This window comes from Oncorhynchus masou, unplaced genomic scaffold (assembly GCF_036934945.1).
Source record: "Oncorhynchus masou masou isolate Uvic2021 unplaced genomic scaffold, UVic_Omas_1.1 unplaced_scaffold_3230, whole genome shotgun sequence".
In the NCBI taxonomy this organism is placed as follows: domain Eukaryota; kingdom Metazoa; phylum Chordata; class Actinopteri; order Salmoniformes; family Salmonidae; genus Oncorhynchus; species Oncorhynchus masou.
The window spans coordinates 6,267-30,284 of record NW_027009645.1 but is presented as its reverse complement, the minus strand read 5'-3'; the positions used below and the strand labels follow the sequence as shown (position 1 = coordinate 30,284).

Sequence of the window (24,018 nt, the reverse complement as noted above, 5' to 3'; positions counted from 1 at the left end):
GAGGACAGAGAGAGAGATAGATGGGGAGGGAGAGAAGGGGGAGGGAGAGGGCGGAGAGAGAGAAGATGGGGAGGGAGAGAGAGATGGGGAAGGGAGAGATAAAGAGGAGAGATGGGGGAGGGAGAGAAGGGGGAGGGAGAGATATAGAGAGATGGGGGGAGAGAGAGAGGGAGGGAGAGGATGGAGAGAGAGATGGGGGGGGAGAGAGAGAGAGGGGGGGGGAGAGAGAGAAGGGGGAGGGAGAGGACGGAGAGAGAGAGAGATGGGGGAGGGAGAGGGACGGAGAGAGAGATGGGGGGAGGGAGAGAAGGGGGAGGGAGAGAGAGAGAGAGAGGGGGAGGGAGAGAGCGATGGGGAGGAGAGTGAGAGAGGGGGAGGGAGAGAGAAGGGGAGGGAGAGGACGGAGAGAGAAAAGGGGGAGGGAGAGTGAGAAGGGGGAGGGAGAGGAAGGGGGAGGGAGAGGAAGGAGAGAGAGAGAGAAGGGGAGGCAGAGGGGAAATACAATTTAAATGGATCGAAATCCCAATCAATACAACCAAACAGCACCCCTCACCCCCATCCTCCCCCTCACCCCATCCCTCTCCATCCTCACCCCCATCTCTCTCAATCCTCACCCCCATCCCTCTCCCCCTCACCCCTCTCCAACCTCCCCCTCACCCCTCTCCATCCTCCTCTCACCCCCATCCCTTTCCATCCTCCCCTCACCCCTCAGCCCTCCACGCCCTCCCCTCACCCCTCCCCTCACCCCATCCTCACCCCCTCCTCCCCCTCCCCTCACCCCATCCTTTCCATCATCCCCTCACCCATCCCCTCACCCCCTCACCCCCCCCCCCACCCCTCCCCCCTCCTCCCCTCCCCTCACCCCCTCCCCCTCCCCTCACCCCCATCCCCAGTCCACTGACTTGTTCCCATCACAGGGGTTGTTGACCTGGTCCTGACAATGGTCTCCCGGTCCACCCAGGGCGGCAGGTACAGGAGAAATCTCTCTGACCGGTTGGGTGGCACTCACCCTGGCCGCACACCCCTGCCTGGCATGGCTGGCATCCCGCCTCAACGCCAGTCTGGGAAACACAACAGGGTTCAGTTTAGAGGTGGAACAGCATGGCTGGCATCCCGCCTCAACGCCAGTCTGGGAAACACAACCCAGGGTTCAGTTTAGAGGTGGAACAGCATGGCTGGCATCCCGCCTCAACGCCAGTCTGGGAAACACAACAGGGTTCAGTTTAGAGGTGGAACAGCATGGCTGGCATCCCGCCTCAACGCCAGTCTGGGAAACACAACAGGGTTCAGTTTAGAGGTGGAACAGCATGGCTGGCATCCGCCTCAACGCCAGTCTGGGAAACACAACAGGGTTCAGTTTAGAGGTGGAACAGCATGGCTGGCATCCCGCCTCAACGCCAGTCTGGGAAACACAACAGGGTTCAGTTTAGAGGTGGAACAGCCTGACCTCCAGGTCCTGTCCCTGCTCCAGTCTGACCTCTAGGTCCTGTCCCTGCTCCAGCCTGACCCCCAGGTCCTGTCCCTGCTCCAGTCTGACCTCTAGGTCCTGTCCCTGCTCCAGCCTGACCCCCAGGTCCTGTCCCTGCTCCAGTCTGACCTCTAGGTCCTGTCCCTGCTCCAGCCTGACCCCCAGGTCCTGTCCCTGCTCCAGTCTGACCCCCAGGTCCTGTCCCTGCTCCAGTACGACCCCCAGGTCCTGTCCCTGCTCCAGTCTGACCCCCAGGTCCTGTCCCTGCTCCAGCCTGACCCCCAGGTCCTGTCCCTGCTCCAGTCTGACCCCCAGGTATTTTCCCTGCTCCAGCCTGACCCCCAGGTCCTGACCCTGCTCCAGCCTGACCCCCAGGTCCTGACCCTGCTCCAGCCTGACCTCTAGGTCCTGTCCCTGCTCCAGCCTGACCCCCAGGTCCTGTCCCTGCTCCAGTCTGACCCCCAGGTCCTGTACCTGCTCCAGTCTGACCCCCAGGTCCGGTACCTGCTCAGTCTGACCTCCAGGTCCTGTCCCTGCTCAGTCTGACCTCCAGGTCCCTGTCCCTGCTCCAGTCTGACCTCCAGGTCCTGTCCCTGCTCCAGTCTGACCCCCAGGTCCTGTCCCTGCTCCAGTACGACCCCCAGGTCCTGTCCCTGCTCCAGTCTGACCCCCAGGTCCTGTACCTGCTCCAGTATGACCCCCTGCTCCAGCCCAACCCCCAGGTCCTGTCCCTGCTCCAGTCTGACCCCCAGGTATTTTCCCTGCTCCAGCCTGACCCCCAGGTCCTGACCCTGCTCCAGCCTGACCCCCAGGTCCTGACCCTGCTCCAGCCTGACCTCTAGGTCCTGTCCCTGCTCCAGCCTGACCCCCAGGTCCTGTCCCTGCTCCAGTCTGACCCCCAGGTCCTGTACCTGCTCCAGTCTGACCCCCAGGTCCGGTACCTGCTCCAGTCTGACCTCCAGGTCCTGTCCCTGCTCCAGTCTGACCTCCAGGTCCTGTCCCTGCTCCAGTCTGACCTCCAGGTCCTGTCCCTGCTCCAGTCTGACCCCCAGGTCCTGTCCCTGCTCCAGTACGACCCCCAGGTCCTGTCCCTGCTCCAGTCTGACCCCCAGGTCCTGTACCTGCTCCAGTATGACCCCCTGCTCCAGCCCAACCCCCAGGTCCTGTCCCTGCTCCAGTACGACCCCCAGGTCCTGTCCCTGCTCCAGTACGACCCCCAGGTCCTGTCCCTGCTCAGTATGACCCCCTGCTCAGCCCAACCCCAGGTCCTGTCCCTGCTCCAGTCTGACCCCCAGGTCCTGTCCCTGCTCAGTCTGACCCCAGGTCCTGTCCCTGCTCCAGCCTGACCCCCAGGTCCTGTCCCTGCTCCAGCCTGACCTCTAGGTCCTGTCCCTGCTCCAGTCTGACCCCCAGGTCCTGTCCCTGCTCCAGTCTGACCCCCAGGTCCTGTCCCTGCTCCAGCCTGACCCCCAGGTCCTGTCCCTGCTCCAGTCTGACCCCCAGGTCCTGTCCCTGCTCCAGTACGACCCCCAGGTCCTGTCCCTGCTCCAGCCTGACCCCCAGGTCCTGTCCCTGCTCAGTCTGACCCCCAGGTCCTGTCCCTGCTCCAGTACGACCCCCAGGTCCTGTCCCTGCTCCAGTCTGACCCCCAGGTCCTGTCCCTGCTCAGCCCGACCCCCAGGTCCTGTCCCTGCTCCAGCCTGACCTCCAGGTCCTGTCCCTGCTCCAGTCTGACCCCCAGGTCCTGTCCCTGCTCCAGTATGACCCCCTGCTCCAGTCTGACCCCAGGTCCTGTCCCTGCTCAGTCTGACCCCAGGTCCTGTCCCTGCTCAGTATGACCCCCCTGCTCCAGTCTGACCCCAGGTCCTGTCCCTGCTCAGTCTGACCTCCAGGTCCTGTCCCTGCTCCAGCCTGACCCCCAGGTCCTGTCCCTGCTCAGCCTGACCCCCAGGTCCTGTCCTGCTCCAGCCTGACCTCCAGGTCCTGTCCCTGCTCCAGCCTGACCTCCAGGTCCTGTCCCTGCTCCAGTCTGACCCCCAGGTCCTGTCCCTGCTCCAGTACGACCCCAGGTCCTGTCCCTGCTCCAGTCTGACCTCCAGGTCCTGTCCCTGCTCAGCCCGACCCCCCAGGTCCTGTCCCTGCTCCAGCCTGACCTCCAGGTCCTGTCCCCTGCTCAGCCTGACCCCCAGGTCCTGGCCCTGCTCAGTATGACCCCCAGGTCCTGTCCCTGCTCCAGCATGACCCCCAGGTCCTGTCCCTGCTCCAGCCTGACCTCCAGGTCCTGTCCCTGCTCCAGCCTGACCCCCAGGTCCTGGCCCTGCTCCAGCATGACCCCCAGGTCCTGTCCCTGCTCCAGCCTGACCTCCAGGTCCTGTCCCTGCTCCAGTATGACCTCTAGGTCCTGTCCCTGCTCCAGTATGACCTCTAGGTCCTGTCCCTGCTCCAGCCTGACCCCCAGGTCCTGTACCTGCTCCAGTCTGACCCCCAGGTCCTGTCCCTGCTCCAGTCTGACCCCCAGGTCCTGTCCCTGCTCAGTATGACCTCTAGGTCCTGTCCCTGCTCAGCCTGACCCCAGGTCCTGTACCTGCTCCAGTCTGACCCCCAGGTCTGTCCCTGCTCAGTACGACCCCCAGGTCCCTGTACCTGTCCCTGCTCCAGCCTGACCCCCAGGTCCTGTACCTGCTCAGCCTGACCCCAGGTCCTGTCCCTGCTCAGCCTGACCCCCAGGTCCTGTCCCTGCTCCAGTCTGACCCCCAGGTCCTGTACCTGCTCCAGTCTGACCCCCAGGTCCGGTACCTGCTCCAGTCTGACCCCCAGGTCCTGTCCCTGCTCCAGTCAGGTCCTGTACCTGCTCAGTCTGACACCAAGGTCCTGTCCTGCTCCAGCCTGACCCCAGGTCCTATACATGTCCCTGCTCCAGCCTGACCCCCAGGTCCTATACATGTCCCTGCTCCAGCCTGACCTCCAGGTCCTGTCCCTGCTCCAGCCTGACCCCCAGGTCCTGTACCTGCTCCAGTCTGACACCAAGGTCCTGTCCCTGCTCCAGCCTGACCCCCAGGTCCTGTCCCTGCTCAGTCTGACCCCCAGGTCCTGTTCCTGTCCCTGCTCCAGCCCAACCCCCAGGTCCTGTAGCTGTCCCTGCTCCAGTCTGACCCCCAGGTCCTGTCCCTGCTCCAGTATGACCTCCAGGTCCTGTCCCTGCTCCAGTCTGACCCCCAGGTCCTGTCCCTGCTCAGTCTGACCCCAGGTCCTGTACCTGCTCCAGCCCGACCCCCAGGTCCTGTACCTGCTCAGTCTGACCCCCAGGTCCTGTCCCTGCTCCAGTACGACCCCAGGTCCTGTACCTGTCCCTGCTCCAGCCTGACCCCCAGGTCCTGTACCTGCTCAGCCTGACCCCCCAGGTCCTGTCCCTGCTCCAGTCTGACCCCCAGGTCCTGTACCTGCTCAGTCTGACCCCCAGGTCCGGTACCTGCTCCAGTCTGACCCCAGGTCCTGTCCCTGCTCCAGTCTGACCCCAGGTCCTGTACCTGCTCCAGTCTGACACCAAGGTCCTGTCCTGCTCCAGCCTGACCCCCCAGGTCCCTATACATGTCCCTGCTCCAGCCTGACCCCCAGGTCCTATACATGTCCCTGCTCCAGCCTGACCCCCAGGTCCTGTCCCTGCTCCAGCCTGACCCCCAGGTCCTGTACCTGCTCAGTCTGACACCAAGGTCCTGTCCCTGCTCCAGCCTGACCCCAGGTCTGTACCTGCTCCAGTCTGACCCCCAGGTCCTGTACCTGTCCTGCTCCAGCCCAACCCCCAGGTCCTGTGGCTGTCCCTGCTCCAGTCTGACCCCCAGGTCCTGTCCCTGCTCCAGTCTGACCCCAGGTCCTGTCCCTGCTCCAGTCTGACCCCCAGGTCCTGTACCTGCTCCAGCCCGACCCCAGGTCCTGTACCTGCTCCAGTCTGACCCCCAGGTCCTGTCCCTGCTCCAGTACGACCCCAGGTCCTGTACCTGTCCCTGCTCCAGCCTGACCCCCAGGTCCTGTACCTGCTCCAGCCTGACCCCCAGGTCCTGTCCCTGCTCCAGCCTGACCCCAGGTCCTGTACCTGCTCCAGTCTGACCCCCAGGTCCTGTCCCTGCTCAGCCTGACCCCCAGGTCCTGTCCCTGCTCAGCCTGACCCCCAGGTCCTGTACCTGCTCCAGTCTGACACCAAGGTCCTGTCCCTGCTCCAGCCTGACCCCCAGGTCCTGTCCCTGCTCCAGTCTGACCCCCAGGTCCTGTACCTGTCCCTGCTCCAGCCCGACCCCCAGGTCCTGTACCTGCTCAGTCTGACCCCCAGGTCCTGTCCCTGCTCCAGTACGACCCCCAGGTCCTGTACCTGTCCTGCTCCAGCCTGACCCCAGGTCCTGTCCCTGCTCCAGTACGACCCCAGGTCCTGTCCCTGCTCAGTCTGACCTCTCCAGGTCCTGTCCCTGCTCCAGTCTGACCCCCAGGTCCTGTCCCTGCTCCAGCATACCCCAGGTCCTGTCCTGCTCCAGTCTGACCTCCAGGTCCTGTCCCTGCTCAGCCCGACCCCCAGGTTCTGTCCCTGCTCAGCCTGACCTCCAGGTCCTGTCCCTGCTCCAGCCTGACCCCAGGTCCTGGCCCTGCTCCAGTATGACCCCCAGGTCCTGTCCCTGCTCCAGCATGACCCCAGGTCCTGTCCCTGCTCCAGCCTGACCCTCCAGGTCCTGTCCCTGCTCCAGCCTGACCCCCAGGTCCTGGCCCTGCTCCACATGACCCCAGGTCCTGTCCCTGCTCCAGCCTGACCTCCAGGTCCTGTCCCTGCTCCAGTATGACCTCTAGGTCCTGTTCCTGCTCCAGTATGACCTCTAGGTCCTGTCCCTGCTCCAGCCTGACCCCCAGGTCCTGTACCTGCTCCAGTCTGACCCCCAGGTCCTGTCCCTGCTCCAGTCTGACCCCCAGGTCCTGTCCCTGCTCCAGTCTGACCCCCAGGTCCTGTACCTGCTCCAGCCCGACCCCCAGGTCCTGTACCTGCTCCAGTCTGACCCCCAGGTCCTGTCCCTGCTCCAGTACGACCCCCAGGTCCTGTACCTGTCCCTGCTCCAGCCTGACCCCCAGGTCCTGTACCTGCTCAGCCTGACCCCCAGGTCCTGTCCCTGCTCCAGTCTGACCCCCAGGTCCTGTACCTGCTCCAGTCTGACCCCCAGGTCCGGTACCTGCTCCAGTCTGACCCCCAGGTCCTGTCCCTGCTCCAGTCTGACCCCCAGGTCCTGTACCTGCTCCAGTCTGACACCAAGGTCCTGTCCCTGCTCCAGCCTGACCCCCAGGTCCTATACATGTCCCTGCTCCAGCCTGACCCCCAGGTCCTATACATGTCCCTGCTCCAGCCTGACCCCCAGGTCCTGTCCCTGCTCCAGCCTGACCCCCAGGTCCTGTACCTGCTCCAGTCTGACACCAAGGTCCTGTCCCTGCTCCAGCCTGACCCCCAGGTCCTGTCCCTGCTCCAGTCTGACCCCCAGGTCCTGTACCTGTCCCTGCTCCAGCCCAACCCCCAGGTCCTGTAGCTGTCCCTGCTCCAGTCTGACCCCCAGGTCCTGTCCCTGCTCCAGTCTGACCCCCAGGTCCTGTCCCTGCTCCAGTCTGACCCCCAGGTCCTGTACCTGCTCCAGCCCGACCCCCAGGTCCTGTACCTGCTCCAGTCTGACCCCCAGGTCCTGTCCCTGCTCCAGTACGACCCCCAGGTCCTGTACCTGTCCCTGCTCCAGCCTGACCCCCAGGTCCTGTCCCTGCTCCAGTCTGACCCCCAGGTCCTGTACCTGCTCCAGTCTGACCCCCAGGTCCTGTCCCTGCTCCAGCCTGACCCCCAGGTCCTGTCCCTGCTCCAGCCTGACCCCCAGGTCCTGTCCCTGCTCCAGCCTGACCCCCAGGTCCTGTACCTGCTCCAGTCTGACACCAAGGTCCTGTCCCTGCTCCAGCCTGACCCCCAGGTCCTGTCCCTGCTCCAGTCTGACCCCCAGGTCCTGTACCTGTCCCTGCTCCAGCCCGACCCCCAGGTCCTGTACCTGCTCCAGTCTGACCCCCAGGTCCTGTCCCTGCTCCAGTACGACCCCCAGGTCCTGTACCTGTCCCTGCTCCAGCCTGACCCCCAGGTCCTGTCCCTGCTCCAGTACGACCCCCAGGTCCTGTCCCTGCTCCAGTCTGACCTCCAGGTCCTGTCCCTGCTCAGTCTGACCCCAGGTCCTGTCCCTGCTCCAGTACGACCCCCAGGTCCTGTCCCTGCTCCAGTCTGACCTCCAGGTCCTGTCCCTGCTCCAGCCCGACCCCCAGGTCCTGTCCCTGCTCCAGCCTGACCTCCAGGTCCTGTCCCTGCTCCAGCCTGACCCCCAGGTCCTGGCCCTGCTCCAGTATGACCCCCAGGTCCTGTCCCTGCTCCAGCATGACCCCCAGGTCCTGTCCCTGCTCCAGCCTGACCTCCAGGTCCTGTCCCTGCTCCAGCCTGACCCCCAGGTCCTGGCCCTGCTCCAGCATGACCCCCAGGTCCTGTCCCTGCTCCAGCCTGACCTCCAGGTCCTGTCCCTGCTCCAGTATGACCTCTAGGTCCTGTCCCTGCTCCAGTATGACCTCTAGGTCCTGTCCCTGCTCAGCCTGACCCCAGGTCCTGTACCTGCTCCAGTCTGACCCCAGGTCCTGTCCCTGCTCCAGTCTGACCCCAGGTCCTGTCCTTGCTCCAGTATGACCTCTAGGTCCTGTCCCTGCTCAGCCTGACCCCCAGGTCCTGTACCTGCTCCAGTCTGACCCCCAGGTCCTGTCCCTGCTCAGTCTGACCCCAGGTCCTGTACCTGCTCCAGCCCGACCCCCAGGTCCTGTACCTGCTCAGTCTGACCCCCAGGTCCTGTCCCTGCTCCAGTACGACCCCAGGTCCTGTACCTGTCCCTGCTCCAGCCTGACCCCAGGTCCTGTACCTGCTCCAGCCTGACCCCCAGGTCCTGTCCCTGCTCCAGTCTGACCCCAGGTCCTGTACCTGCTCAGTCTGACCCCAGGTCCGGTACCTGCTCCAGTCTGACCCCAGGTCCTGTCCCTGCTCCAGTCTGACCCCCAGGTCCTGTACCTGCTCCAGTCTGACACCAGGTCCTGTCCCTGCTCCAGCCTGACCCCAGGTCCTATACATGTCCCTGCTCCAGCCTGACCCCCAGGTCCTATACATGTCCCTGCTCCAGCCTGACCCCCAGGTCCTGTCCCTGCTCCAGCCTGACCCCCAGGTCCTGTACCTGCTCCAGTCTGACACCAAGGTCCTGTCCCTGCTCCAGCCTGACCCCCAGGTCCTGTCCCTGCTCCAGTCTGACCCCCAGGTCCTGTACCTGTCCCTGCTCCAGCCCAACCCCCAGGTCCTGTAGCTGTCCCTGCTCCAGTCTGACCCCCAGGTCCTGTCCCTGCTCCAGTATGACCTCCAGGTCCTGTCCCTGCTCCAGTCTGACCCCCAGGTCCTGTCCCTGCTCCAGTCTGACCCCCAGGTCCTGTACCTGCTCCAGCCCGACCCCCAGGTCCTGTACCTGCTCCAGTCTGACCCCCAGGTCCTGTCCCTGCTCCAGTCTGACCCCCAGGTCCTGTACCTGCTCCAGCCCGACCCCCAGGTCCTGTACCTGCTCCAGTCTGACCCCCAGGTCCTGTCCCTGCTCCAGTACGACCCCCAGGTCCTGTACCTGTCCCTGCTCCAGCCTGACCCCCAGGTCCTGTACCTGCTCCAGCCTGACCCCCAGGTCCTGTCCCTGCTCCAGTCTGACCCCCAGGTCCTGTACCTGCTCCAGTCTGACCCCCAGGTCCGGTACCTGCTCCAGTCTGACCCCCAGGTCCTGTCCCTGCTCCAGTCTGACCCCCAGGTCCTGTACCTGCTCCAGTCTGACACCAAGGTCCTGTCCCTGCTCCAGCCTGACCCCCAGGTCCTATACATGTCCCTGCTCCAGCCTGACCCCCAGGTCCTATACATGTCCCTGCTCCAGCCTGACCCCAGGTCCTGTCCCTGCTCCAGCCTGACCCCCAGGTCCTGTACCTGCTCAGTCTGACACCAAGGTCCTGTCCCTGCTCCAGCCTGACCCCCAGGTCCTGTCCCTGCTCCAGTCTGACCCCCAGGTCCTGTACCTGTCCCTGCTCCAGCCCAACCCCCAGGTCCTGTAGCTGTCCCTGCTCCAGTCTGACCCCCAGGTCCCGTCCCTGCTCCAGTATGACCTCCAGGTCCTGTCCCTGCTCCAGTCTGACCCCCAGGTCCTGTCCCTGCTCCAGTCTGACCCCCAGGTCCTGTACCTGCTCCAGCCCGACCCCCAGGTCCTGTACCTGCTCAGTCTGACCCCCAGGTCCTGTCCCTGCTCCAGTACGACCCCCAGGTCCTGTACCTGTCCCTGCTCCAGCCTGACCCCAGGTCCTGTACCTGCTCCAGCCTGACCCCAGGTCCTGTCCCTGCTCAGTCTGACCCCCAGGTCCTGTACCTGCTCAGTCTGACCCCCAGGTCCGGTACCTGCTCCAGTCTGACCCCAGGTCCTGTCCCTGCTCCAGTCTGACCCCCAGGTCCTGTACCTGCTCCAGTCTGACACCAAGGTCCTGTCCCTGCTCCAGCCTGACCCCAGGTCCTATACATGTCCCTGCTCCAGCCTGACCCCAGGTCCTATACATGTCCCTGCTCCAGCCTGACCCCCAGGTCCTGTCCCTGCTCAGCCTGACCCCAGGTCCTGTACCTGCTCCAGTCTGACACCAAGGTCCTGTCCCTGCTCCAGCCTGACCCCCAGGTCCTGTCCCTGCTCCAGTCTGACCCCCAGGTCCTGTACCTGTCCCTGCTCCAGCCCAACCCCCAGGTCCTGTAGCTGTCCCTGCTCCAGTCTGACCCCCAGGTCCTGTCCCTGCTCCAGTCTGACCCCCAGGTCCTGTCCCTGCTCCAGTCTGACCCCCAGGTCCTGTACCTGCTCCAGCCCGACCCCCAGGTCCTGTACCTGCTCCAGTCTGACCCCCAGGTCCTGTCCCTGCTCCAGTACGACCCCCAGGTCCTGTACCTGTCCCTGCTCCAGCCTGACCCCCAGGTCCTGTACCTGCTCCAGCCTGACCCCCAGGTCCTGTCCCTGCTCCAGTCTGACCCCCAGGTCCTGTACCTGCTCCAGTCTGACCCCCAGGTCCTGTCCCTGCTCCAGCCTGACCCCCAGGTCCTGTCCCTGCTCCAGTACGACCCCCAGGTCCTGTCCCTGCTCCAGTCTGACCCCCAGGTCCTGTACCTGCTCCAGCCTGACCCCCAGGTCCTGTCCCTGCTCCAGCCTGACCTCCAGGTCCTGTCCCTGCTCCAGCCTGACCCCCAGGTCCTGTACCTGCTCCAGTCTGACACCAAGGTCCTGTCCCTGCTCCAGCCTGACCCCCAGGTCCTGTCCCTGCTCCAGTCTGACCCCCAGGTCCTGTACCTGTCCCTGCTCCAGCCCAAGCCCCCAGGTCTGTAGCTGTCCCTGCTCCAGTCTGACCCCCAGGTCCTGTCCCTGCTCCAGTATGACCTCAGGTCCTGTCTCTGCTCAGTCTGACCCCAGGTCCTGTCCCTGCTCCAGTCTGACCCCCAGGTCCTGTACCTGCTCCAGCCCGACCCCCAGGTCCTGTACCTGCTCCAGTCTGACCCCCAGGTCCTGTCCCTGCTCAGTATGACCCCCAGGTCCTGTACCTGTCCCTGCTCCAGCCTGACCCCCAGGTCCTGTACCTGCTCCAGCCTGACCCCCAGGTCCTGTCCCTGCTCCAGTCTGACCCCCAGGTCCTGTACCTGCTCCAGTCTGACCCCCAGGTCCTGTACCTGCTCCAGCCCGACCCCCAGGTCCTGTACCTGCTCCAGTCTGACCCCAGGTCCTGTACCTGCTCCAGCCCGACCCCCAGGTCCTGTACCTGCTCAGTCTGACCCCCAGGTCCTGTCCCTGCTCAGCCTGACCCCAGGTCCTATACATGTCCCTGCTCCAGCCTGACCCCCAGGTCCTGTCCCTGCTCCAGCCTGACCCCCAGGTCCTGTACCTGCTCCAGTCTGACACCAAGGTCCTGTCCCTGCTCCAGCCTGACCCCCAGGTCCTGTCCCTGCTCCAGTCTGACCCCCAGGTCCTGTACCTGTCCCTGCTCCAGCCCAACCCCCAGGTCCTGTAGCTGTCCCTGCTCCAGTCTGACCCCCAGGTCCTGTCCCTGCTCCAGTATGACCTCCAGGTCCTGTCCCTGCTCAGTCTGACCCCAGGTCCTGTCCCTGCTCAGTCTGACCCCCAGGTCCTGTACCTGCTCCAGCCCGACCCCAGGTCCTGTACCTGCTCAGTCTGACCCCAGGTCCTGTCCCTGCTCCAGTACGACCCCCAGGTCCTGTACCTGTCCCTGCTCCAGCCTGACCCCCAGGTCCTGTACCTGCTCCAGCCTGACCCCCAGGTCCTGTCCCTGCTCCAGTCTGACCCCCAGGTCCTGTACCTGCTCCAGTCTGACCCCCAGGTCCGGTACCTGCTCCAGTCTGACCCCCAGGTCCTGTACCTGCTCCAGTCTGACCCCCAGGTCCGGTACCTGCTCCAGTCTGACCCCCCAGGTCCTGTCCCTGCTCCAGTCTGACCCCCAGGTCCTGTACCTGCTCCAGTCTGACACCAAGGTCCTGTCCCTGCTCCAGCCTGACCCCAGGTCCTAAACATGTCCCTGCTCAGCCTGACCCCAGGTCCTATACATGTCCCTGCTCCAGCCCTGACCCCCAGGTCCTGTCCCTGCTCCAGCCTGACCCCCAGGTCCTGTACCTGCTCAGTCTGACACCAAGGTCCTGTCCCTGCTCCAGCCTGACCCCCAGGTCCTGTCCCTGCTCAGTCTGACCCCCAGGTCCTGTACCTGTCCCTGCTCCAGCCCAACCCCCAGGTCCTGTAGCTGTCCCTGCTCAGTCTGACCCCCAGGTCCTGTCCCTGCTCCAGTCTGACCCCCAGGTCCTGTCCCTGCTCCAGTCTGACCCCCAGGTCCTGTACCTGCTCCAGCCCGACCCCAGGTCCTGTACCTGCTCCAGTCTGACCCCCAGGTCCTGTCCCTGCTCCAGTACGACCCCCAGGTCCTGTACCTGTCCCTGCTCCAGCCTGACCCCCAGGTCCTGTACCTGCTCCAGCCTGACCCCCAGGTCCTGTCCCTGCTCAGTCTGACCCCCAGGTCCTGTACCTGCTCAGTCTGACCCCCAGGTCCTGTCCCTGCTCCAGCCTGACCCCCAGGTCCTGTCCCTGCTCCAGCCTGACCCCCAGGTCCTGTACCTGCTCAGTCTGACACCAAGGTCCTGTCCCTGCCAGCCTGACCCCCAGGTCCTGTCCCTGCTCCAGTCTGACCCCCAGGTCCTGTACCTGTCCCTGCTCCAGCCCAACCCCAGGTCCTGTAGCTGTCCCTGCTCCAGTCTGACCCCCAGGTCCTGTCCCTGCTCCAGTATGACCTCCAGGTCCTGTCCCTGCTCCAGTCTGACCCCCAGGTCCTGTCCCTGCTCAGTCTGACCCCAGGTCCTGTAACTGCTCAGCCCGACCCCCAGGTCCTGTACCTGCTCAGTCTGACCCCAGGTCCTGTCCCTGCTCCAGTATGACCCCCAGGTCCTGTACCTGTCCCTGCTCCAGCCTGACCCCAGGTCCTGTACCTGCTCCAGCCTGACCCCCAGGTCCTGTCCCTGCTCCAGTCTGACCCCCAGGTCCTGTACCTGCTCCAGTCTGACCCCAGGTCCGGTACCTGCTCCAGTCTGACCCCCAGGTCCTGTCCCTGCTCCAGTCTGACCCCCAGGTCCTGTACCTGCTCAGTCTGACACCAAGGTCCTGTCCCTGCTCCAGCCTGACCCCCAGGTCCTGTCCCTGCTCCAGTCTGACCCCCAGGTCCCTGTCCCTGCTCCAGTCTGACCCCCAGGTCCTGTACCTGCTCCAGTCTGACCCCAGGTCCAGTACCTGCTCAGTCTGACCCCAGGTCCTGTCCCTGCTCCAGCCTGACCCCAGGTCCTGTCCCTGCTCAGTCTGACCCCCAGGTCCTGTCCCTGCTCAGCCTGACCCCAGGTCCTGTCCCTGCTCCAGTCTGACCCCCAGGTCCTGTCCCTGCTCCAGTCTGACCTCCAGGTCCTGTCCCTGCTCCAGTCTGACCTCCAGGTCCTGTCCCTGCTCCAGTCTGACCCACAGGTCCTGTCCTTTCTCCAGTCTGACCCCCAGGTCCTGTCCCTGCTCAGTCTGACCTCCAGGTCCTGTCCCTGCTCCAGTCTGACCTCCAGGTCCTGTCCCTGCTCAGTCTGACCTCCAGGTCCTGTCCCTGCTCCAGTCTGACCCACAGGTCCTGTCCCTGCTCCAGTCTGACCCCCAGGTCCTGTCCCTGCTCCAGCCTGACCCCCAGGTCCTGTCCCTGCTCAGTCTGACCCCCAGGTCCTGTCCCTGCTCAGTCTGACCTCAGGTCCTGTCCCTGCTCCAGCCTGACCCCCAGGTCCTGTCCCTGCTCAGTCTGACCCCCAGGTCCTGTCCCTGCTCCAGTCTGACCCCAGGTCCTGTCCCTGCTCCAGTCTGACCCCAGGTCCTGTCCCTGCTCCAGCCTGACCTCTAGGTCCTGTCCCTGCTCAGCCTGACCCCCAGGTCCTGTCCCTGCTCCAGTCTGACCTCCAAGTCCTGTCCCTGCTCCAGCCCAACCCCCAGGTCCTGTACCTGTCCCTGCTCCAGTCTGACCCACAGGTCCTGTCCCTGCTCCAGTCTGACCTCCAGGTCCTGTCCCTGCTCCAGTCTGACCTCCAGGTCCTGACCTGCTCCAGTCTGACCCACAGGTCCTGTCCCTGCTCCAGTCTGACCTCCAGGTCCTGTCCCTGCTCCAGTCTGACCTCAGGTCCTGTCCCTGCTCCAGTCTGACCCCCAGGTCCTGTCCCTGCTCAGCCTGACCTCCAGGTCCTGTCCCTGCTCAGTCTGACCTCCCGGTCCTGTCCCTGCTCCAGTCTGACCCCCAGGTCCTGTCCCTGCTCCAGCCTGACCTCCAGGTCCTGTCCCTGCTCCAGTCTGACCCACAGGGTCTGTCCTTTCTCCAGTCTGACCCCCAGGTCCTGTCCCTGCTCAGTCTGACCTCCAGGTCCTGTCCCTGCTCCAGTCTGACCTCCAGGTCCTGTCCCTGCTCCAGTCTGACCTCCAGGTCCTGTCCCTGCTCAGTCTGACCCACAGGTCCTGTCCCTGCTCAGATCGGCCCCAGGTCCTGTCCCTGCTCAGTCTGACCCCCAGGTCCTGTCCCTGCTTCAGTCTGACCCCCAGGTCCTGTCCTGCTCAGTCTGACCACCAGGTCCTGTCCCTGCTCCAGTCTGACCCCCAGGTCCTGTCCCTGCTCCAGTCTGACCCCCAGGTCCTGTCCCTGCTCAGTATGACCCCCAGGTCCTGTCCCTGCTCCAGCCTGACCCCAGGTCCTGTCCCTGCTCCAGCCTGACCCCAGGTCCTGTCCCTGCTCCAGCCTGACCCCCAGGTCCTGTCCCTGCTCCAGTCTGACCCCAGGTCCTGTCCCTGCTCCAGCCTGACCCCAGGTCCTGTCCCTGCTCAGCCTGACCCCCAGGTCCTGTCCCTGCTCAGTCTGACCCCAGGTCCTGTCCCTGCTCCAGCCTGACCCCCAGGTCCTGTCCCTGCTCCAGTCTGACCCCAGGTCCTGTCCCCTGCTCCAGTCTGACCTCCAGGTCCTGTCCCTGCTCCAGTCTGCCTCCAGGTCCTGTCCCTGCTCCAGTCTGACCCACAGGTCCTGTCCTTTCTCCAGTCTGACCCCCAGGTCCTGTCCCTGCTCAGTCTGACCTCCAGGTCCTGTCCCTGCTCCAGTCTGACCTCCAGGTCCTGTCCCTGCTCCAGTCTGACCTCCAGGTCCTGTCCCTGCTCCAGTCTGACCCACAGGTCCTGTCCCTGCTCCAGTCTGACCCCCAGGTCCTGTCCCTGCTCAGCCTGACCCCAGGTCCTGTCCCTGCTCCAGTCTGACCCCCAGGTCCTGTCCCTGCTCAGTCTGACCTCCCAGGTCCTGTCCCTGCTCAGCCTGACCCCCAGGTCCTGTCCCTGCTCAGTCTGACCCCAGGTCCTGTCCCTGCTCAGTCTGACCCCCAGGTCCTGTCCCTGCTCCAGTCTGACCCCCAGGTCCTGTCCCTGCTCCAGCCTGACCTCTAGGTCCTGTCCTGCTCCAGCCTGACCCCCAGGTCCTGTCCCTGCTCAGTCTGACCTCCAAGTCCTGTCCCTGCTCCAGCCCAACCCCCAGGTCCTGTACCTGTCCCTGCTCCAGTCTGACCCACAGGTCTGTCCTGCTCAGTCTGACCTCAGGTCCTGTCCCTGCTCAGTCTGACCTCCAGGTCCTGACCCTGCTCCAGTCTGACCCACAGGTCCTGTCCCTGCTCAGTCTGACCTCCAGGTCCTGTCCCTGCTCCAGTCTGACCTCCAGGTCCTGTCCCTGCTCAGTCTGACCCACAGGTCCTGTCCTTTCTCCAGTCTGACCCCCAGGTCCTGTCCCTGCTCAGTCTGACCTCAGGTCCTGTCCCTGCTCCAGTCTGACCTCCAGGTCCTGTCCCTGCTCAGTCTGACCTCCAGGTCCTGTCCCTGCTCCAGTCTGACCCACAGGTCCTGTCCCTGCTCCAGTCTGACCCCAGGTCCTGTCCCTGCTCAGTCTGACCCCCAGGTCCTGTCCCTGCTTCAGTCTGACCCCCAGGTCCTGTCCCTGCTCCAGTCTGACCACCAGGTCCTGTCCCTGCTCAGTCTGACCCCCAGGTCCTGTCCCTGCTCCAGTCTGACCCCCAGGTCCTGTCCCTGCTCCAGTCTGACCACCAGGTCCTGTCCCTGCTCCAGCCTTGCCCCCAGGTCCTGTCCCTGCTCCAGTCTGACCCCCAGGTCCTGTCCCTGCTCCAGCCTGACCCCCAGGTCCTGTCACTGCTCCAGTCTGACCTCCAGGTCCTGTCCCTGCTCAGCCCAACCCCAGGTCCTGTACCTGTCCCTGCTCCAGTCTGACCCACAGGTCCTGTCCCTGCTCAGTCTGACCTCCCAGGTCCTGTCCCTGCTCCAGTCTGACCTCCAGGTCCTGACCCTGCTCCAGTCTGACCCACACAGGTCCTGTCCCTGCTCCAGTCTGACCTCAGGTCCTGACCCTGCTCAGTCTGACCCACAGGTCCTGTCCCTGCTCCAGTCTGACCTCCAGGTCCTGTCCTGCTCCAGCCCAGCCCCAGGTCTGTACCTGTCCCTGCTCCAGTCTGACCCCCAGGTCCTGTCCCTGCTCCAGTCTGACCCCCCAGGTCCTGTCCCTGCTCAGCCTGACCCCAGGTCCTGTCCCTGCTCCAGCCTGACCCCCAGGTCCTGTCCTGCTCCAGCCTGACCTCCAGGTCTGTCCCTGCTCCAGCCTGACCACCAGGTCTGTCCCTGCTCCAGTCTGACCTCCAGGTCCTGTCCCTGCTCCAGCCTGACCCCAGGTCCTGTCCCTGCTCCAGTCTGACCCCCAGGTCCTGTCCCTGCTCCAGTCTGACCCCCAGGTCCTGTCCCTGCTCCAGTCTGACCCCCAGGGTCCTCCCTGCTCCAGCCTGACCCCAGGTCCTGTCCCTGCTCAGTCTGACCCCCAGGTCCTGTCCCTGCTCCAGTCTGACCCCCAGGTCCTGTCCCTGCTCCAGTCTGACCTCCAGGTCCTGTCCCTGTCCCTGCTCCAGCCCGACCCCCAGGTCCTGTCCCTGTCCCTGCTCCAGCCCGACCCCCAGGTCCTGTCCCTGTCCCTGCTCCAGCCTGACCCACAGGTCCTGTACCTGTACCTGCTCCAGCCTGACCCCCAGGTCCTGTACCTGTCCCTGCTCCAGTCTGACCCCCAGGTCCTGTACCTGTCCCTGCTCCAGTCTGACCCACAGGTCCTGTCCCTGCTCCAGTCTGACCCCCAGGTCCTGTACCTGTCCCTGCTCCAGTCTGACCCCCAGGTCCTGTACATGTCCCTGCTCCAGCCCAACCCCCAGGTCCTGTACCTGTCCCTGCTCCAGCCTGACCCACAGGTCCTGTCCCTGCTCCAGTCTGACCCCCAGGTCCTGTACCTGTCCCTGCTCCAGCCTGACCCCCAGGTCCTCTACCTGTTCCTGCTCCAGCCTGACCCCCAGGTCCTCTACCTGTTCCTGCTCCAGTCTGACCCCCAGGTCGTGTACCTGTCCCTGCTCCAGCCCGACCCCGAGATCCTGCAGCTGTCCGTTGATGTAGAGGTTCCTGAGACAGCCATGGAAGCTGGTCCCGTTCTGCCCCCCAACTCCAGACTGCAGCGCTGCAGAGACTGACCAACGATCTGGCATACCTGGTGAGAGGGAAAGGGAGAGAGAGAGAGAGAAAGAGGGAGAGAGAAAGAGACAGAGATAGAGAGAGCGAGAGAGAAAGAGAGAGCGAAAGAGAGAGCGAGAGAGAGTTAGAGGGAGAGAGAGTTCTGTAAGTGTAAGTGTAATGTTTACTGTTAATATTTTATTGTTTATTTCACTTTTGTTTATCTACTTCACTTGCTTTGGCAATGTTGACATGTGTTCCCATGCCAATAAAGCCCTTTGGATTGGAATTGAATGTAGAGACAGACACAGAGGTAGAAAGGAGAAGAGAAACACACAGAGAAGAAAGAAGAGACACACAGAGAAGAAGAAGACGGAGAGGAACACAGAGAAAGAAGAAGAGAAACACAGAGAAAGAAAGAGAAGAAGAGAGACACACAGAGAAAGAAAGAGAAAAAGAGACACACAGAGAAAGAAAGAAGAGAGACACAGAGAAAGAAAGAGAAGAAGAAGAGACACACAGAGAAAGAAAGAAGAAGAAGAGAAACACACAGAGAGAGAAAGAGAAGAGAGACACAGACAAAGAAAGAAGAAGAAGAGAGACACACAGAGAAAGAAAGAGAAGAAGAGAGATACAGAGAAAGAAAGAGAAGAGAGACACACAGAGAAAGAGAAGAAGAGAGACACACAGAGAAAGACAGAAGAAAGAGACACACATAGAAAGAAAGATAAGAAGAGAGACACAGAGAGAAAGAAAGAGAAGAGAGACACAGAGAAAGAGAAGAAGAGAGACACACAGAGAAAGAAAGAGAAGAGAGAGACACAGAAAAGAAAGAAGAAGAAGAGACACACAGAAAGAGAAGAAGAGAGACACAGAAAAGAAAGAAGAAAGAGAGACACAGAGAAAGAAAGAGAAGAAGAGAGACACACAGAGAAAGAAAGAGAGACACAGAGAAAGAAAGAAGAAGAGAGAGACACAGAGAAGAAAGAGAAGAAGAGACACACAGAGAAAGAAAGAAGAAGAGAGAGACACACAGAGAAAAAGAGAGAAGAAGAGAAACACAGAAAGAAAGAAGAAGAGAGACACACAGAGAAAGAAAGAGAAGAAGAGACACACAGAGAAAGAAAGAAGGGTACAGAAAAGAAAGAAGAAGAAGAGACACAGAAAGAAAGAAGAAGAGAGAAAACACAGAGAAAGAAAGAAAAGAAGAGAGACACAGAGAAGAAAGAAGAAGACACAGAGAAGAGAAGAAGAGAGACACACAGAGAAAGAAAGATGAAGAGACACAGAAGAAAAGAAAGAGAAGAGACACAGAGAAAGAAAAGAGAGAAGAGAGACACAGAAGAGAAAGAAAGAGTAGAAGAAGAGACACACAGAGAAAAGAAGAGAGACACAGAAAAGAAAGAGAAAGAAGAGAGACACACAGAGAAAGAAAGAGAAGAAGAGAGACACACAGAGAGAGAAGAGAAGAGAAGAGAGACACAGAGAAAGAAGAAGAGGAGCACACAGAGAGAAAAGAAGAGAAGAGGAGACACGCAGAGAGAGACACAGAAAAAGAAGAGAGAGACACACAGAGAGAAAAGAAGAAAGAGACACAGAGAAGAAAGAAAGAAGAGAGACACACAGAGAAAGAAAGAAAGAAGAGAGACACACAGAGAGAAAGAGAAGAGAGATACACAGAGAGAGAAAAGAGAAGAAGAGAGACACACAGAGAGAAAAGAGAAGAAGAGAGACACACAGAGAGAAAAAGAGAAGAAGAGAGAGACACAGAGAAAGAAAGAAGAAAGAGACACACATAGAAAGAAAGAAGAAGAGAGACACACAGAGAAAGAAGAAGAGAGACACACAGAGAGAAAGAAGAAGAGAGACGCAGAGAAAGAAAAGAAGAAGAGACACACAGAGAAGAAAGAAAAGAGATACACAGAGAGAAAAAGAAGAAGAGACACAGAGAAGAAAGAAGAGAGACACACAGAGAGAGAAAGATAAGAAGAGAGACACACAGAAAGAAAAGAGAAGAGAGACACACAGAAAAAGAAAGAAGAAAGAGACACACATAGAAAGAAAGAGAAGAGAGACACACAGAGAAAGAAGAAGAGAGACACACAGAGAAAGAAAGAAGAAGAGGGACACAGAGAAAGAAAGAGAAGAAGAGAGACACACAGAAAAGAGAAGAAGAAGAAAGAAAGAGAAGAGAGAAGAGGGAAAGAAGAGAGACACAGAGAGAAAGAGAAGAAAGAGAGAGACACACAGAGAGAAGAGAAGAAGAGTACACAGAGAGAGAAAAAGAAGAAGAGAGACACACAGAGAGAAAGAAAGAGAGACACACAGAGAAAGATAAGAAGAGAGACACACAGAAAAAGAGAAGAGAGACACGGAGAAAGAAGAGAAGAGAGAGACACAGAAAGAAGAAGAGAGAGACACAGAGAAAGAAAGAGAAGAAGAGACAGAGAAGAAAGAGAAGAAAGAGAACAGAGAGAAAGAAAGAAGAAGAGACACACAGAGAAAGAAAGAAGAAGAGACACACAGAGAAAGAAAGAAGAAGAGACACACAGAAAGAAAGAGAAGAAGAGAGACACACAGAGAAAAAGAGAATGCAGAGATACAGAGAGAGAAAGAAGAAGAGAGATACACAGAGAGAAAAGAAAGAAGAGACACAGAGAGAGAAAGAGAAGAAGAGAGACACACAGAGAAAGAAAGAAGAAGAAGAGAGACACACAGAGAAAGAAAGAAGAAGAGAGACACACAGAGAGAGAAAGAAGAGAGACACACAGAGAAAGAAAGAGAAGAAGAGAGACACACAGAGAAAGAAAGAGAAGAAGAGAGACACACAGAGAGAGATGATACTTCACATATGGAACCAACATGTTTTATAGCTAAGCGAGAGGGAGCTACAATATGTCCCAGAAACGCCCTCTTCCCTGACACACACAGTGTGTAACGCACCTCCCAGGTATAGAGGAGAATCGATGCCGAGTGTTGACTGTTTACTCAGAGAGTTGATAGACTTGACTGGTCCTCCATCAATAGACAGAGACACAGTCTGATCTGATGCCACCAACTCTACCACATGGAACACACCATCATTTACCGTCTCCACACTGAGAGGAGAGAGAGAGAGAAAACACACCATCATTTACCGTCTCCACACTGAGAGGAGAGAGAGAGAGAGAGAGAGAACACACACCATCATTTACCGTCTCTCCACACTGAGAGGAGAGAGAACACACCATCATTTACCGTCTCCCACACTGAGAGGAGAGAGAGAGAGAAACACACACCATCATTTACCGTCTCACACTGAGAGGAGAGAGAGAGAAAACACACACCATCATTTACCGTCTCCACCCTGAGAGGAGAGAGAACACACACCATCATTTACCGTCTCCACACTGAGAGGAGAGAGAACACACCATCATTTACCGTCTCCCACACTGAGAGGAGAGAGAGAGAACACACCATCATTTACCGTCTCCACACTGAGAGGAGAGAGAGAGAACACACACCATCATTTACCGTCTCCACACTGAGAGGAGAAACACACACCTTCATTTAAGAGAGAGAGAACACACACCATCATTTACCGTCTCCACTGAGAGGGAGAGAGAACACACACCTTCATTTTACCGTCTCCACACTGAGAGAGAGAGAGAGAGAGAGAACACACACCATCATTTTACCGTCTCCACACTGAGAGGAGAGAACACACACCTTCATTTTACCGTCTCCACACTGAGAGGAGAGAAGACACACACCATCATTTACCGTCTCACACTGAGAGGAGAGAGAGAGAGAGAACACACCATCATTTTACCGTCTCACACTGAGAGAGAGAAGAGAGAACACACCATCATTTACCGTCTCCACACTGAGAGGAGAGAGGAGAAACACACACCATCTGTTTCCGTCTCCCACACTGAGAGGAGAGAGAGAAACACACATCATTTACCGTCTCCACACTGAAAGGAGAGAGAGAACACACCATCATTTACCGTCTCCACACTGAGAGGAGAGAGAGAGAACACACACCATTGGAAATACAACCCATATTTATGCTTATTTATTTTATCTTGTGTCCTTTAACCATTTGCACATTGTTAAAACACTGTATATATATATAATATGACATTTGTCTTTATTGTTTTGAAACTTCTGTATGTGTAATGTTTACTGTTAATTTTTATTGTTTATTTCACTTTATATATTCACTTTATATATTATCTACCTCACTTGCTTTGGCAATGTTAACACATGTTTCCCATGGCAATAAAGCCCCTTGAATTGAATTGAAATTGAAATTGAGAGAGAGAGAGAGAGAGAGACAGAGAGAGAGGAGAGAGAGAGAGGAGACAGCAACACAATTAGAGCCAACCAAATCATGAAATGTGTGTGTGGTATGGTGTGTGTGTGTGTGTGTGTTACCTGTATATAGCAGAGGCAGGGTCTGTTCCAGTGTGGTATGGTGTGTGTGTGTGGTGTGTTACCTGTATAGCAGAGGCAGGGTTTGTTTCCAGTGTGGTATGGTGTGTGTGTGTGTGTGTGTGTATGTTACCTGTATATAGCAGAGGCAGGGGTCTGTTCCAGTGTGGTATGGTGTGTGTGTGTGTGTGTGTGTGTGTGTGTGTGTGTGTATGTTACCTGTATATAGCAGAGGCAGGGTCTGTTCCAGTGTGGTATGGTGTGTGTGTGTGTTACCTGTATATAGCAGAGGCAGGGTGTGTTCCAGTGTGGTATGGTGTGTGTGTGTGTGTGTGTGTGTGTGTGTGTGTATGTTACCTGTATATAGCAGAGGCAGGGTCTGTTCCAGTGTGGTATGATGTGTGTGTGTGTGTGTGTGTGTGTGTGTGTATGTTACCTGTATATAGCAGGGGCAGGGTCTGTTCCAGTGTGGTATGGTGTGTGTGTGTGTGTGTGTTACCTGTATATAGCAGAGGCAGGGTTTGTTCCAGTGTGGTATGGTGTGTGTGTGTGTGTGTGTGTGTGTGTGTGTGTGTTACCTGTATATAGCAGAGGCAGGGTTTGTTCCAGTGTGTGTGTGTGTGTGTGTGTGTGTTACCTGTATATAGCAGAGGCAGGGTTTGTTCCAGTGTGGTATGGTGTGTGTGTGTGTGTGTGTGTGTATGTTACCTGTATATAGCAGAGGCAGGGTCTGTTCCAGTGTGGTATGGTGTGTGTGTGTGTGTGTGTGTGTGTTACCTGTATATAGCAGAGGCAGGGTGTGTTCCAGTGTGGTATGGTGTGTGTGTGTGTGTGTTACCTGTATATAGCAGAGGCAGGGTGTGTTCCAGTGTGGTAGTTGACACGGAGACGTCCTCTATACAACTCTATGGTAATGTGGTCCTTGTCTCCTTTATACAGCAACACACCACTGTCCTCATCTGTAGCAATCTGACAGAAACACAGAAACACACGCACACACACACACACACACACACATACTTGCCTTATGCATACGCCTGCGCGCGCGCGCACACACACACCTATGTTTAATCACCCCTTATAGTTATAAGTCAGTCAAGGAAGTGATGATGATATGTGTGTGTGTGGTGTGTCTGTGTGTGTGTGGTGTGTGTGTGTGTGTGTGTGTGTGGTGTGTGTGTGTGTGTGTGTGTGTATGTGTGTGGTGTGGTGTGTGTGGTGTGTGTGTGTGGTATGTGTGAGTGTGTGTGTGTGTGGTGTGTGTTTGTGTGTGTGTGTGTGGTGTGGGGGGTGTGTGTGTGGTGTGTGTGTGGTATGTGTGGTGTGTGTGTGTGTGTGTGGGTGTGTGTGTGTGTGTGTGGTGTATGTGTGTGTGGTGTGTGTGTGTGTGTGTGTGTGGTGTGTGTGTGTGTGTGTGGTGTGTGTACCTGTAGTGTGTGTGTATGTGTGTACCTGTAGTGTGTGTGTATGTGTGTACCTGTAGTGTGTGTACCTGTAGTGTGTGTGTACCTGTAGTGTGTGTACCTGTAGTGTGTGTGTGTGTGTGTGTGTGTGTACCTGTAGTGTGATGTTTGTCTCAGGTGTGATTAGACTAGAGGGCAGCTGCAGGGTGGGACCGTCCGGTTAGCGAAGTTGACACTGGCTAGCGTCTCGCACCACTCGCCCTCGTAACCATGGAGACACTGACAGCGGGGTCCGTCTCACGACAACGCTGCGGCTCCGTTCATACACTCGTGAGTGATCACAGGGACTGGTGCGCGGCAGAACCATGGGAGGAGAGAACTCACAGAACAGACCACTGAAAACAAACAAAACAAAACAACCATCAGGGACTCACAGAACAGACCGCTAAAAACAAACAAAACAAAACAACCATCAGGGACTCACAGAACAGACCACAAAACAAACAGAACAAAACAACCA

The 24,018-nt window shown here is 59.3% G+C and overlaps 1 pseudogene; it reads right to left on the bottom strand.

Annotated features, from left to right (window-relative positions):
- Positions 1-902: 902 nt before the first annotated feature.
- Positions 903-23,893, bottom strand: LOC135534267 (slit homolog 2 protein-like; annotated as a pseudogene).
- Positions 23,894-24,018: the final 125 nt, after the last annotated feature.